Source organism: Anser cygnoides, chromosome 8, assembly GCF_040182565.1.
Source record: "Anser cygnoides isolate HZ-2024a breed goose chromosome 8, Taihu_goose_T2T_genome, whole genome shotgun sequence".
NCBI lineage: Eukaryota > Metazoa > Chordata > Aves > Anseriformes > Anatidae > Anser > Anser cygnoides.
The window spans coordinates 15,738,562-15,755,000 of NC_089880.1; positions in this window are offsets into that span (position 1 = coordinate 15,738,562).

Consider the following 16,439-nt stretch of genomic DNA (forward strand, 5'->3'; position numbering starts at 1 on the left):
AAATTCTTTTAAAGATACTGAAGAGACCAATCAGTGAACACAACCTTCAGTCAAAAGAGAAAACAAGGACACTAATTTCTCTATGTGACCAAAGCTACGTGTGCACATCCTGGTCTGGATCTGTAAGGGGGTACCCCAGAACAGTGACAGTTCCCCACTACCATCTCCATGAGCTATATCTTGGATACCAGTAAGCAGAGCATGAGAACATGACTTTCCTGGTGATGACATGCTGAACTTCTGATGGATAGAAAAGTGGTCATTCCCTAGTAATGGGGAAACCCACGTGTGAGTCAGGGAGTATGGTTTGTGTTTGTATGGCTGCATGTTATCATTCCAGACATCAGGTCAGATATCGGTTCATATGGTATTTGTAATTATTAACAGTAGTTGTTGGAATGTTGATTTAAGTAATCAAAATAATGTAATACAGTCATCTAATTCAATCATCAGTATCATCAGTCTCTAATCCAGAGCTTTGGCTACTCTGCAACACAGCCAGTATATCTTTTAAAGACCAGGCTAGTGAAAGTAGTACTAGCAACATGCTTTCACCAGTGCCCAGACCTGACTTCCATATACACACAAGAGCAGCAGAAGAGCCCTGCAAAGAACTGAACAGGATGAGCTGGGATAGGCTGCATAACAATTCAAACTGCTGCCTTGCCAGATGGTAAGAAGAGTCGTGACAGATTATCACCTCCTTCTGCTGAGCTAGGCTTGCTTCCAGCTGCATTCAATAAGAAAAGAACCACAGAGGCACTTTTGCACCACACAGCTAGGAGCAAGTGCAGTGACCCTTCCAGTAATACCAGAGTTAAGGTTTGTTGCATCCACATTAGTATCCACTAAATCCACACCTGGCTCTGTGCTCAGTATGGAGCTTTTTTTTAAGTTTAAATGGCACTGAATCTTATACCTCAGCACTGAAAGCAAGATCATACATATTTGGAAGTGGGAAGAGACAGAAGAGGAACCAGAAGCACAACTACCAGAAAGGTCTGCATAACAAAACATGCAAGGCACTGTAATCAGCAACAGATAGGATTACAATGTACCGGGAAAGATCAATTTTAATAATAGGCTAAGGCTAGATTACCAATACATTATTTGAGAAATACATTATCTGGAGAACATGTGGGCTGGAAACAGGATTGAGATGTGTTTTGGGTGGTTATTCCAGTCCTGTTCTGCATGTGGTCAGTGTACCCAAGTGGGAGCTTTGAGAGATCAAATGACTGTTGTCAGTAGGGATCTCCATAAAAGACATCTTCCACTGCACACATACAAAGCAAGAGGGATGTGGAACCACCAGTAAAGACAGCAAAAGGGAAGGCATAGGTTTTGTGTGCGCAGAGCCTGAAGGCAATGAGAGCTTTACTCAAAAAGGCCTTATCTTTAAAAATATGGAGTCATCTCAATACATTAGGCATGCTCTGAGATCAAGACATGCAAAAAAAAAGGGGAGGGAGAGAGAAAGAGGACAAAATCTCCCTGTAGCTAAAGTTTAGTCACATAGTTGGATTATTTCATGTAAGTCCACATGTTGGAATGCTTATACTAACTTACGTAGCAGCTGAATTAGCATTTATTACTGTTATAAAATAAAATTGTGTTAATTCTGCCTCTTTCTTGGACTTTCTGATAAATATGACATAAAGTTCTAAAGTGCAGAAGTGGCAGAAAATAAGTGCACTGACTTTCTGAAAATATGTGGCTTTCTAACTGCAGATTTTTCCTTCTCAAATCAGAGCTGATGGCTACAGCTGGATAAATACTGCAATCATTACCCTTGCTATAATTATATATTTCAATAACAACCACAATACTTGATCCCCATGGATGGTTTTACAATGACCATGGATTATGCTGAGAAAATACTATTCCTAATTTTATTCTTAATGGAGTGTGAAAGTCTTGCTATGTGGTAGAGATTAATTGTGACTTTAAATGTAATTTGCATCACTCAAAAAACATGTATGCTTCTTGGTATTAATTATAATATACTGCAAAATGTTTGGTTGACAAAAAATGGTGGATTTCATGCTTCAAGCCAAACGAAGCAGTTATTTCACTAGAAAAACTCATATTATCATTAAAAAAAAGCACATTTTATCATAGATAGCACATGGCCATGTGAATGAGCATGTCTGGGTTTCAGAACATTTGGTATCTGCATAATTAAACTAACTAATCAATTGCAGAGCAGTAGTCAAAAGTCAAATCTTAATGAACTGGAAAAAATGATTCTTCAATTTTCTGTCTCTAATACACAAATTAACATAATAAATACAACATATTTCTAATAAGCAAAAAAAATATATCTTTTCTTATTCTTAGGTGGTTATTGTGTATTAAAGACATTAATTGCAGTGGTTTTGTAAATCATCAAGTTTTCAATCATCAGCTATTTTTGCCTAACAATAAAAATAACATAAATACTCTACACAAACACAAAAAAAAAATAAATAGAAATCTTGTCCCTTTCTGCATGATTTTGGTTGATTTCGATTTGGTTTTTGGTTTTGATGAAAATATTTTCTTTAAAATTTTATTATAATACTCCAACTCCATTTATGCTGAAATGTAGGTATTGCATATGCAATGCATATTACCCAATGGTTAGGTACCTGCTGGGAGAGAATGAGTATTTTCACAAAATCCAGTTACCCCTAGAAAGTCAGCTGCAGAGCTGACTGGTTGATGTCAGAAACAGCTTTTCATTCCCTTTGACTCCATCCTTAATGTATTGAGAGTGATTTGATTGAGATCAGTACACCAATAAACCTAACAACAATCAATATTATTCTCCATCCTACAGTCAGGTATATCAGCAGTCAAAATCCAAGCCCCATTCTGCAAGGCTCTAACAATCATGCACGTCCCAACCTCAAGAGGGCTGACAGCAACAATGAAAATTGATTTTTAACCTTATCTTACTTATCAGAAAATGAGACATATCCGTTAAACTAACATATAATGGAGGTCAGGGATATCATGAGAATCTGTACTTAGGCATCCTAAGTTCCAGTGCCTTGTCTGAAGTTGCAAAAGCATGGAAAGAAAAACGTGAACCAAAACTGCTACCACAAAACAAGGAACTTTTTTTTTTTTTTCTGAAAACATTCAGGCAGCTCATCAGCATAATTTGTTACATATAACTATCAAAGGTACTTTAATTCAGTCAAGAGAAGGTATTAGCTAATGAAAGGGTGATGGTAGGGAAGTATCCTAAACCAATTTATTGGGACAGATTCATACATGATTGTCTTCCAGTCCATGAACATGTGAAACAGTGAATATTACCATTAGTTCCCAACAATAAACCTAATCCATATTGCACTGTTGCCCCACCTCATTTTAGTACTGCAAAATAGCCAAAGCTTTAGAGAATAGATCAGCCATCTGTGCCTGCAGGTGTTTACAATATAGAATAAATTAAGAAGTGACAAGGCATTGAGAAGGTTACAGTGGAATAATTACCATGGAAAACTCAAAATCTTATGCACCATTTCAATTACTGAAGATGGAGTATCTTTCTCTGTCCTTTTAAAATCAGTTCCCATTCTTGTTTAATTTGCCCTTCTGTCTGAAGGACATCTCCTTTCTTCAAATACAAAACACTTGCAGCAATTAAGCCATGTCAATACTTGTGCTAACAAGGAGTTTTTTTCCTTCTGATTTAATTGATGAAACAAATTCAGTTACCAACATTGAGCGCAAAGACCTCTGCTTACCTATTTCCATTTAAGATAGTCTGACCTGTGAGGAATCTTCTGTCTCTAGCTATTTTCTTTCCTCTCTGAAAAATCTTAAAAAATGTTCAGTTCAGACATGGTAAAAAGAAACGTTGAAATATATGGATTCAAAGATTACAATCCTGTTTCATAGAAGGTATTGGCATTTTGCATCAGCTTCTTAGAACTGAATATTAGCCTCAAGTTTACTTACATGTTATATGTCTTCAACATGGAAGCTGCAGATGTATTGCTGTAACAGGAACACAAAGACCTTAGATCTCATTAGAATTTGTTTGGCCTTTAAAAATTAGAAAACTTTTTTTTTTTTTAATCCATAAAATTAATAAAATATTGCTATAATGGTTGAATGCTGAAACAGAAGAAATGATTCAATCAATGAAGTGTTCCCAATTTTTGAAAATTGGGAGTTTCTGTTTTGCTTCTAAATATCATGTATCATAAATTCTTAATAAGTGCAAGGAGAAATAGCTACAGAATTTTATTACAGAAAATATTGCGGGTTATTTTTAGGGCTAGAGAAAGGTTTTGCCTTTTCTAAAATTTTTTATGATTTTTAAAAGAAATAAAAATTTTTTATTTTTTTTTTAAATTATAGCATATTAATAAGGAGAGAACTATCAGAAACTTTTACTGAATGTCTGTTATACTGAACTCTGTCTTGCTGTAGCAATAACATTTCAGGATCTTTAGAGACAAGCTATGCACAAGAACAAAAAAATATAAATAATTAAAAATTCTAGTATCTTCTTTATGTGGAATAGACTCTGTTTTGATATTCACAGAAGACTTTGAACAGATATGGTCACAAACATCTCAGATGCAAATCCATCTTCCAGGATTTTCAGCCTAAGTAACAGTGTTTGCTCCCAGAAGTAATTTTTCCTCTTTGACTGTCTGGAAAGAAAGAAAGAAAAAAGACGAAGAGCAACTGAGAGCTTATGGGTAAGGATTAAAGAGCAGGCTACCATGGCTGACACTGTTGTGGGTGTTTGCTACAAGACACCCGATCAAGATGAGGAGGTAGACAAAGCCCTTCTTAAGACAGCTCCAAGTAGCCTCTCAGTCACAAGCCCTGGTTCTCACAGGGGACTTCAACCACCCTGATATCTGCTGGGAAGACCACAGAGATGGCACAAACAGTCCAGGAGGTTACTGCAGCACATTGATGATAACTTTTTGGCACAGGTGGTGGAGAAGCCAACAAAGATGGTTGTGCTACTGGACCTTGTACTAACGAATGCGGAAGGACTAGTTGGAGATGTGAGGGTCAGGGGCAGCTTTGGCTGTAGTGACCATGATATGGTGGAGTTCAGGATCGTGCAAGGAGGAAGCAGGGCAAAAAGTAGGATTGTGACCCTGGACTTCAGGAGAACAAAGTTTGGCCTCTTCAGGGATCTGCTTGAAAGAATCCCATGGGTTAGGGCCCTGGAAGGAAGGGGGGTCCAAGACAGCTGGTCAGTATTCAAGTATCACTTCCTCCAAGTTCAACATTGGTGCATCCCTATGAGCAAAAAGGCAAGCAAAGGGGGCAGGAGACCTGCATGGATGAGCAGGGAGCTCCTGGCGAAGCTCAGACAGAAGAAGGAAGTTTACAGCATGTGGAAAAAGGGACAGGCTACTTGGGGGGAATATAGGGACACTGTCAGAGTATGCAGGGATATGACAAGGAAGGCCAAGGCCCAGTTGGAATTAAATCTGGCAAGGGATGTCAAGGACAACAAGAAGGAATTCTTCAAATATATCAGCAGAAAAAGGAAGACTGGGGAAAATGTCAGCCTGCTGCTGAAGGGGGCGGGTGCCCTGGTGACAAACGATATGGAGAAGGCAGAGTTGCTGAATGCCTTTTTTGCTTCAGTGTTTACTGCTAAGATCAGCCCTCAGGAATATCAGACTCTGGAGACAAGAGAGAAAGTCTGGAAAAAGGAGGACTTTCCTTTGGTCGAAGAGCATCAGGTCAGAGATCATCTAAGCAAACCAGACATCCACAAATCCATGGGCCCCAAAGGAATGCACCCATGGGTACTGAGGGAGCAGGCCGATGTTATTGCTAGGCCACTCTCCACCATCTTCGAAAGGTCATGGAGAACAGGAGAGGTGCCTGAAGACTGGGAGAGAGCCAATATCATGCCAGTCTTCAAAAAGGACAAGAAGGAGGACCCAGGAAACTACAAACCAGTCAGCCTATCCTCCATCCCTGGAAAGGTGATGTAACAGCTCATTCTGGAGGTCATCACCAAGTATGTGGAGGATAAGAAGGTGATCAGGAATAGTCAGCATGGATTCATGAAGAGGAAGTTATGTTTGATGAATATGCTATCCTTCTATGAGATGACTGACTAGATAGATGAGGGGAGGGTGGTGGTTGTGTATCTTGACTTCGGCAAGGCTTCTGACACTGTCTCCCATAAAATCCTCATAGACAAGCTCAGAAATCGTGGCCCAGATGAGTGGATGTTGAGGTGGGTTGGCAATTGGCTGGATGGCAGAGCTCAGAGAGTTGTGTTTAGTGGTGTGGAACCTAGTTGGAGGCCAGCAAAATCTAGTTGAGTCAGCAATGTGCCCTTGTGGCCAAGAAGGTCAACGGTATCCTGGGCATATCCTGGGTATCCTGCATTCAGGAGTGTTGGCAGCAGGTCAATGGAGGTGATCCTCCCCCTCTACTCAGCCCTGGTGAGGCCACACCTGGAGTATTGTGTCCAATTCTGGGCTCCCCAGTACAAGAGGGACATGGAACTACTGGAGTGAGTTCAGAGGAGGGCTACTGAGATGATTAGAGGACTGGAGCACCTGTCATACGAGGACAGGTTGAGAGAACTGGGCTTGTTTAGCCTGGACAAGAGAAGACTGAGGGGAGACCTCATTAATGTATATAAATCTCTGAGAGGAGGGTGTCAAGAGGATGGAACCAATCTCTTTTCAGTTGTGCCCAGTGACAGGACAAGAAGCAACGCGCACAAACTGAAGCACAGGAGGTTCCTGCTGAACATGAGGGGGCATTTCTTTACTGTGAGGGTGACAAAGCACTGGAACAGGTTACCCAGAGAGGTGGTGGAGTCTCCTTCTCTGGAGATATTCAAAACCTGCCTGGATGTCATCCTGTGCAACGTGCTCTAGGTGATCCTACCCAGCAGGGGGGTTGGACTAGGTGATCTTCAGAGGTCAACCTTCCAACCTCAGCCATTCTGTTCTTCTGTGATTCTGTGAAAAGAGAGAGAATGCTCTTCACACTGCTTGCCACAGTGGCCCTAAGAAACATGCAATGTTGCTAAGCTAGCAGCGATGTGTTATTATTTCATAGGCTGAGCAGTAGTCATACAGTAAGAAAAATCTTGCTGAGGCGATCAGCTCTGAGGGCAGACGCATTCTGCAGTAGAGGGTGGGATCAAGGCAGCCAGGACTTTTTTTTTTTTTTTCCTCAGCATCGAGGTCACTCGAGGTAGCCAAGGGAGCCACCAGGACCCAGCAGCACTCAAGATGGAGGCTGACAAGGTGTAGGCGGAGCCAGCAGCACCCCCTCCTCTGCCGTTCAAAGGCAGCCCCTAGGGAGCACGGCGACCGGGGCGGGCAAACAGGCCGTGGCACGGCAGTTTGTGCGGCAGTTTGCGCAGGCAGGGCATGCTCAGACAGAGCAGAGCATCCCTCCCCACTCAGGAGAACAGCTCATCTACCGGCTGTCTACCTAGCTAAACCGCCATGGTCTCCACTAGGCAGGAAGCTCGTTCTAGAAAGTCCTAATGGGGGATTTCAACCACCCAGATATCTGCTGGGTTAGCGGCATGGCGGGCTCCAGGCAATCCAGGAGATTCCTGGAGTCTGTTGAGGATAACTTCCTGGTCCAGGTAACAGACAGACCAACCCAAGGTGAAGCCTTACTAGACCTGGTGCTCACCAATGTGGAAGAGAGCATTAGACAGGTTAAGACTGGAGGCTGCCTGGACTGTAGCGACCATGCCCTGGTGAAGTTTGTGATCTTGAGGAATACGGGTCTGGCAAAAAGCAGAGTCGGGATCCTGAACTTCAGGAGAGCAAACTTCCAGCTGCACAAGGGACTACTGGCTGGGATCCCCTGGGAAACTGTCCTTAAGGGCATAGAAATGGAACAGAGCTGGCATCTCTTTAAGGACACCCTTCTGAGAGCACAAGAGCTCTCCATTCCCCAGCAGAAGAAATCGAGCAGAGGAGGCGGGCAACTTGTCTGGCTGGGCAAGGGCCTGCAGCTTAAACTGAGGGAAAAGAGGGAAATGTACAAGAAGTGGAAGCAGGGTTGTGTAGCCAGGGAGGAATAGAGGGGTGTCATCCGGATGTGTAGAGATGGGATCAGGAAAGCCAAGGCACAGATAGAGCTGAACTTGGCAAGGGATGTGAGGAATAACAAGAAGGGGTTCTACAGATACATAGGCAGGAGGAGACAGGCCAAGGAGTGTGTTTCCCCTCTGATAAATGAGATGGGAGAAATGGCTTCCTCAGACATGGAAAAAGCTGAGGTACTCAATAAGTGCTTTGCCTCAGTCTTCACTGGTGGTCAAGTTTCCTATGTCTGTCAGGACCCTGAACCTGGAGAAGAGGGTGAGAAGAGCGGATTCTGTCCCACTGTGACAGTGGAACAAGTCCGGGACCGCCTAAGGAAATTGGATGTGTATAAGTCCATTGGGCCAGATGGTATGCATCCCAGGGTGCTGAGAGAGATGGCTGACGTGGCTGCCAAGACGCTTCCCATCATATCTGAAAAATCATGGCTGTTGGGTGAAGTCCCCAGTAACTGGAAAAAGGGAAAGATTACTCCCATTTTTGAGAAAGGGAGAAAGGAAGACCCGGGGAACTACAGGCCGGTGAGATCATGGAGCAGATCCTCCTGGAAGACATGTTAAGTCATGCACGAGATAAAGAGGTGATCTGAGACAGCCAGCACAGCTTCACCAAAGGCAGATCTTGCCAAACCAATCTGGTGGCCTTCTATGATGGAGTGACGGCATCGGTGGACAAAGGAAGGGCGATGGATATCATCTACCTGGACTTCAGCAAAGCCTTTGATATGGTCCTTCACCACATTCTTCTTTCTAAATTGGACAGGTATGGATTTGAAGTACGGAATGTAGGTGGATAAAGAATTGGTTGGCTGGTCACAACCAAAGGGTTATGGTCTGGTCAACGTTTCTATGTCTGGGTGGAGGCTGGTCACAAATGGTGTCCCTCAGGGGTCGGTCTTGGGACCGGTGCTCTTCAACATCTTTATCAATGACATAGACAACAGAATCAAGTGCACCCTCAGCAAGTTTGCAGATGACACCAAGCTGAGTGGTGCAGTTGATACAGTAAAGGGAAGGGATACCATCCAGAGGGACCTGGACAGGCTGAAAAAGTGGGCCCATGAGAATCTAATGAGGTTCAGCAAGGTCAAGTTCAAGGTGTTGCACTTGGGCTGGGGTAATCCCAGGTATTTATATAGACTGGATGAAGAAGAACTTGAGAGCAGCCCTGCAGAGGAGGACTTGGGAGTCCAGATGGACGAGAAGCTGTACATGAGCCAGCAGTGCGCGCTTGCAGCCCAGAAGGTCAACTATATCCTGGGCTGCATTAAAAAAGGGGTGGCCGGGAGGGAGAGGGAGGTGATTGTCCCCCTCTACTCTGCTCTTGTGAGACCCCACCTGGAATACTGCATGCAGGCCTGGGGCCCCCAGCACAAGAAGGTTGTGGAGCTCTTGGAATGGGTCCAGAGGAGGGCCACTAAGATGATCAGAGGGCTGGAACACCTCTCCTATGAAGAAAGGTTGAGGGAACTAGGCTTGTTTAGCTTGGAGAAGAGAAGGCTCCGGGGAGACCTCATTGCGGCCTTCCAGTACTTGAAGGGAGCGTATAAACAGGAGGGGGAACACCTGTTTACATGTGTTGATAGTGATAGGACAAGGGGGAATGGTTTTAAACTAAGACGGGAGATTTCGGTTAGATATTAAAAAAAAGTTTTTCACTCAGAGGGTGGTGAGGCAATGGAACAGGTTGCCCAGGGAGGTTGTGGATGCCCCATCCCTGAAAGCATTCAAAGCCAGGCTGGATGCGGCTCTGGGCAGCCTGCTCTAGTGGTTGGCAACCCTGTCCAGAGCAGGGGGCTTGAAACTAGATGATCTGTGAGGTCCTTTTCAACCCAGGACATTCTATGAAAAATAATTTCCAGAAGTGTAGAAGAATTACATTTACTGCCAGTTGTAGATTGGTCGAGGGCAGCAAGCAGTGCAAGCTATAGTGTCTCGCAGACACAGAAGATGAGACTACTCGCTGCCAAAATTTCAGAAACTTCTCTAAGAGATAGAATAAAAGCCCTTGGGCTTGTAATGTTATAAATCGGTGGTGTTGCAACTGAAGAAAAAACATATGTCATCTGCAGAAGAGGGAAAAGATCTATAAGATCACTCAAGCTTCTGCAGAGATGCAGACTCATTCCCTGGATTTGAGGCACTGAATCTGGAGTTACAGCATGTCCCAGCTTCCCACTCCTTTATCCCAGAATCATTAAGTCCATATTTTGCTCAGACATAAAAAAGTGTCACATTTTTATAGTACTTAAAAAAAAAAAAAAAGAAAAGAAAAGAGTAGGCTTCTGAGTGGGATAGAGATTATGACTAATAAGATTTAGTTAGGTTAGTAGCACAAGACATGCAAGCAGCAGAGCAGGTTACCTTCCAGAATAGCTGGAAAAACATAAAATAAAGATACTAAGAATCAAATGTATAGCAGCACAAAAATAGCAGCAAATCTGGACATAGGTAATCTCTGTAGAGCAGACGTTATTCATATGTCATATACAGGCTGGTGTGCAGAGAAACTAATAAAATGATTTACAGCTATAATTATTCTTATTTTATTATATGGAATGAACTATACTAAGATGCAAATCTACTAACCTACTCTGAATATTCCTAATAAAGGAATTTAATATTGACCTTGAGCAAGACTGATGTGTCAGGGCTGGCATACAGAAGGATACTTTTTAATAAGATTTTACATTCTCCTACCCAGAAGGGAAGCACTCAGTTACAGTAGAGGTTGCTGAATCTGGTAGCACAATAGATGTGACACCGCTGTAGCTTTGTGTCCTCAGCTTCAGCAAGCAGCGAGACTAAGGCACGTTCCCAGCAGGCACACAAATATACACTCAGTGATACATATTTATATTTTTTTTCTTTTAATTAGCAACACTTGATTATTTGATTCACTGCTGTAGCTTTTGGTGGACAACAACCATTGAGCAAAATCCAAAAAACATGGATCTAACAGCAGATTTTATCACATTATTTTGTTGTCATTTTAACAGAGTTTAGTCAGTCTTACCATCAGGTATCAGGCTAATGTGCTAGAAAAGCAAGAGATATTTTTAATATATATCTTCTGTTCTTAGGTTTTGAAGTGCACCTTCATTTTCTGAACAAATCCAAGCAGAGTAGGTCAGCTACTCATTTTATTATCACTCCTAGCCAAGACTGATTTGGGGGCAACTTCCTGTTTTGATATTTCTCAGCTAACCTGGTAATCTAGACCTTACCGCAGGAGCAATCTCTACAGTGAGTAGCAAAAGACACCTCCTTCTTGTAAATCTTCAGTGGTCCAAGTGCAGAATTATCTCCTCTTCCAGACTAGTTAAACAATCTGCTCTGCTCTAGCTGGGACTTTGCTGATGCTTCTTCTTATCCTCAAAGCCATCTCCCCCAAACAAACATTTCCTCCCTAACTCCATCTAGCTTCACCCATAGTATGGCAGACAGGTAAAAGCCAGGACAGATGTTTCAGAACTGGAATGAAAAAACTCAAAGACAGGAAAATGTACTGCAGACATACAGAGACAAATTTTCATTCACTTGCCCAACTGTTAGGCTAAGAGTCGTACAGACTATTTTAATACTTTTGAATCATACAGGACCAAATTGAGCATTTGTGGGATTATCTAATTAAAATGTTAGCAAGCAAAACGGACAGCATAGAATTACTCCATAGAAAATTTCAGAGGACGTTTTTTTAATGTAATATACTCATCTCTTTGAAGGGAGATTGTTTTTTCCTTCCATTTTAAATTTTAAAAAGCTTTTGGTTTCAGTTTTTGAAAACTGAAAAATGCATTTTCTACCCAATGCTTTTCCTCCTTTCAGTAGTTTTCACTAAAAATAGGTGGGTGAGGGAGGCAGTGTGAGAAGAGAGAAACCTCACTTTTAGACTATTTTTACAATTGCACAAAAGTCAGGAAGCTAAGAGCATATAGGATATTAAGGCAGAATTGGAAACATGACAGTTTAGCAGTGATAAAAAGTAAAAAGTGGGGACAAAGTTTCCTTGCAGTGAGTGTTGAAATAGTCACTACCAACACCCAGCACAAAGCCACAAAACATTCCCAAGGACCACACGTCAGCACACACAGACCACAAAAAGCAAGGAGAGCAGATGCTGATAAAGCAACTCATGTCCAACACTTGTGGCCAAACTGGAGACTCCATTATCAAATTTGACAGACAGACTGGCTGGCACTCAGGAAGATCTTGTAGTCTTTGACATAGGTGCTGGAGAATACTAGTGAAAATTAACACTGTTGTCACATTTAATTATATTCAAGTGCTTTATCCCACTGCAGAGCAGCTCTGTATAAGATGTCACAAATATTTACTGCCAGTATTTTGCAAATAATTTTAGCAATTAACCTTTTGTTCACAGTTACTGGAAAACACTAACTAGGGCAACAAAGACTTGCAGCAGGCTTTCAACTTTTTGTTGTTGTTTTATAAGGCAGACTGTTTTTATTTTAGCAGTAGGCAATAAAGTTCACCTGGGTGAAAGGGGTTAAATGGAAACAATCATTTATTTTTGCCGCACAAAGGTGTGCAACTCATGTGAAAAGCAAAATACAGATTTTCAGGTTTGCTGCTCGCTACTGAGTTGGGAGACATGAATACATGAGCATGAGCATCATGCATGAGCAAGTTTTCATATTCTCTCATGCTGGTGATTTCAACTGCCTGCTTCATCATCACTTTAGCTTGCCTTGCCCATCTCAGATCAACATAAGCTTGAAATTATTGTGAAGTACGTATGAAATTTAAAGAAGGGATGTGAAGAAGGTATACTGAGGAATGGGGTGTGGGGACAAATCTTGTGGTACACTGTGGCATGGCACAGTGTATTTTAAATGTCACCATCACACATAGCATTCTGAAAACAAATAAAGCAAAAAAGAAAAATTTTTGTGCTTCCTGGCACTTTGAAATTTTTACATTTCACATGTCACTGCAGCATAAAACATACAGGCATTCCTAACTGAACTTTCTGACTGAAATATAACTGGAGTTGGCCAGTTTACTCCAGTTTTACCCAAATTAAACCATTAAAATGTAGAATCATGCATTCACTTACGTTTAGATCTTGGAGGGAAGACATGTCAGAATTATTCATCTCACATACCAACCAGCTTCTTACTCAGAAACAGCCTAATTCAGTGAGATGCTGTTCAGCAAGAACAAAGATACTGGAATTTTACACTTAATCATTTAGCTCCTGAATCAAAGATCTGTGGGTTTGCTGTTGACTCCCTGGGTTAGCAGAGCACTAGAACGAAACGCAAGAAGACTGATGTCTGTCCTCTGATCTGCTGTCACTCTGGAGGGGTCACACTGGTCTCATTGTGCCTGCTCCCGGAATATTAAAGAGAGATAAAATGTTATTTACCACCATAGCTAGTATAAATACAAGAGAAAGTAGTACACTATGCACATAATTACTGCCTTGTGGTTCTAAGGTACCTTTTTTTTTTTTTTTCACAGATAGGAGAGGAATAAAAGTCTATATTCTTGCAAGAGATCAAACAGAGAAAGAACAGATCTATGGCAGAGAAAGGAATGCACACAAATAATTGGACTTAGCAGAAATGTGGTATCTCAGCCAAACAGATACAGGAAGGAAATTGTGAAAAATAAATGAAATGGAGACACAGACACAAACCAAAAAATAAAAAATAATAAAAATAAACAAAAATACATGGCATAAATCTAACAGGTTTAGACCTACCTAAAATTCTATGTATTGAAAAACAGTGATTTTTTTACATTTAGAACTGTGGGACTGGCACTTATACTTTTCAAATCATAGTCTTGCAGATCCACACTGAAGTTACACTATAACCATAGGCACTGGAAGATTTGATTACAGGATTTAGTGATACTAAAGCTTGGACATAATTATTGGATTGTTTAGGGGCTGTTTTGAGCACAGTAATTTCAGGTTGTGCTATCACAGCACCCAAAAAGTACATAGTGAAAATGAACTCAGATCTCCAAAATTTTTAAATCTTGTGTGAAGGATTATGTACAGTAAGAATACACACAGCTTAGGAAAAGAAAAAAGCATAGCAATAATGCATTCGGTAGTTTGCTTTATGAAAAACAACAACAAAACAAAACACATGGATAACAGGCCTATTTGTAGAACCTTAAAATGCAGGAATATTACAAATAAGATTTTAAAATACATTTGTAAAAAAAAAAAAAGTTCATATTTTTTTTCCTTCTGATTCTGGGAAGGATAAAAGTTTGCAAATGGTATCGGCCTCTAGACAGTTGATCTTGGAGATTGTCTTCATTAGGTAAAAAATGAAACCAAATAAATAAATAGATGACTAAAATCATCTATTAAAGAGGATGGGCTCATTTATTTCTCATGCAAAACAGTGAGAAAGAACCAGCAGCCATTCAGGCAGGTCATGCTGCTTCTGCAGATCTGTTGTCCAGGCCTCCTCAAGGAACTCACGTAGGCTCCGGTACCCAGCTACCTTCCTCCTCATGATTTTTTTTGAACCTACCTAGATGTCTTCCTTCTGTCTGTCCTTATCTATTCAGCTCAGGTATAACTTTCATCCTGCAAATGTCTGTGAGCTGCAGAGTCAGTGACAATCCCCAGCCCACCAGCTCCTGGGTTTGTCATTCGTTAAACTCCCTACAGATATGTTTGCAGCAAACCAGTTTTGCTAAGTTTCAGCTGTCTTGCTGCTTGATGAGAGCACCGTCTGGTCTGGCACAGACTACTTACAGTCTCTGTCAAACAAATGACAGATTTTGCTTTTGCACAGAAATATTTTCCAACGCAGCAGTGTTCATGGTAACAATCTCGTAATGTTCAGAGGCAGATGCTCTAAATTAGCCCTGCTCTACAAATGGGAACAGCAATGAGGTAGGGGGAAGGGAAAGAGGATGAGAAAGACCAAAGCATTTTGCCAAAGGTCACATTTCAAACAATTTAATATAACTTACTTTTAGAAGGCTTCTTGCCACAAGACTGCAAGACTCTCTCTCTCTCTCTTTTTTTTTCTTTGTTTTTAGCATATCAGGAAAATGGAAACATCAATAGGTAGGCACTTTAGCTTGTCATTTTAGCTCTTCTCCATTTTCTTTCTTTTCAGTAAGAAAAAGAAAAAAAGAAAACACTTGAAATGAGGTAAGTCTTTTGACATCGGCACGGAGAAGAAGACTGCTTGAGCTCTAAAAGCATTTAGATTGTTTAGTTCTTTTGCACAGCAGAAAGCACCACTTCTTTCAAACCATTTTGGTATAATTTTGCTGATATAATTCACTGGTGCTGGTATAATTACACAGACAATAAAGTCCTTCTATCTCCACAATTTGCTGACAGAGGAATTAAGGGGACAGAAGGATGTAACATGCCTAAATTTTGTCACAGGAAGCATTGCCACAATCAATAAACACTATGTAAAGTTTTTAAACAAGATGGTGAACAAACACTATTGAGAACAGAAGTAAACACATCTGAGAAGTGCTTTCCTCTTTAACATGGAAAAAGAAAGACTGTACAACAAAGGAAATAACCTCAACTCCTAACTCATTTTGCTCCATCATTTCAAAATGTTTCCTTTATACTTCTGTTCTTTTCCAGTTTGTATGTATCATGAACTGAATTCAGTCTAGCTAAAAATGAAAGATTTTAAATCGGAAAGTCAACAGAAGTTATTTTTCTAAAATTTCAATACATTTTGGAAGTTTTTCGATGCAAGATTAATTGGAATTAATTCTCCAAGCAATTTTGTTTTACTGAAACTATTTCCTGATTAAAAAGAAATGTGAATTATTGGCATCTGATTTAAAATACAGAAATAAATAAATAAATAAATAAATCCAGTTCTAATAAGGGTGTTCCCAGGAAAGTGGAACAATCTTCAAGTAGTAATAGCATAAATGAAGAGGCACAAAGTCAACATCCTTTTAGCTAGTGTGAACGTGGTCTTTTTAGAAAGTAGATGCCTCTTAAATATGAAACTGAGAAAAATAAGATGTTTCTAAAATGACAGATGGGTGCTAGAGAAGAGTCTGAATGAAAGGAAGTAGGGGATGCGCATCATGCACGTTTAAAAAAATTATACTGTTACTTGATATAAAGATTGATGCCCTGTTACAAAGAGACAGCTAGCTTTCACTTCCAATGCATAAGATGTTATTTACTTCTAAGACTCTGTGGTTATAAGACAGAGGAGAAGTAACTTCAACTACACTGAAACTCATAAAACACCTCTCCACTTTAAGCAAGCATTACTCAGCTAAAGTAACACACAGTCTTTATGAAAAAAAAATGTTTTCAGATATTACAATAGACACCTTTTGTTCTTCTTGTGATGCTTATCGTGTTTTCTCTACATCTTTC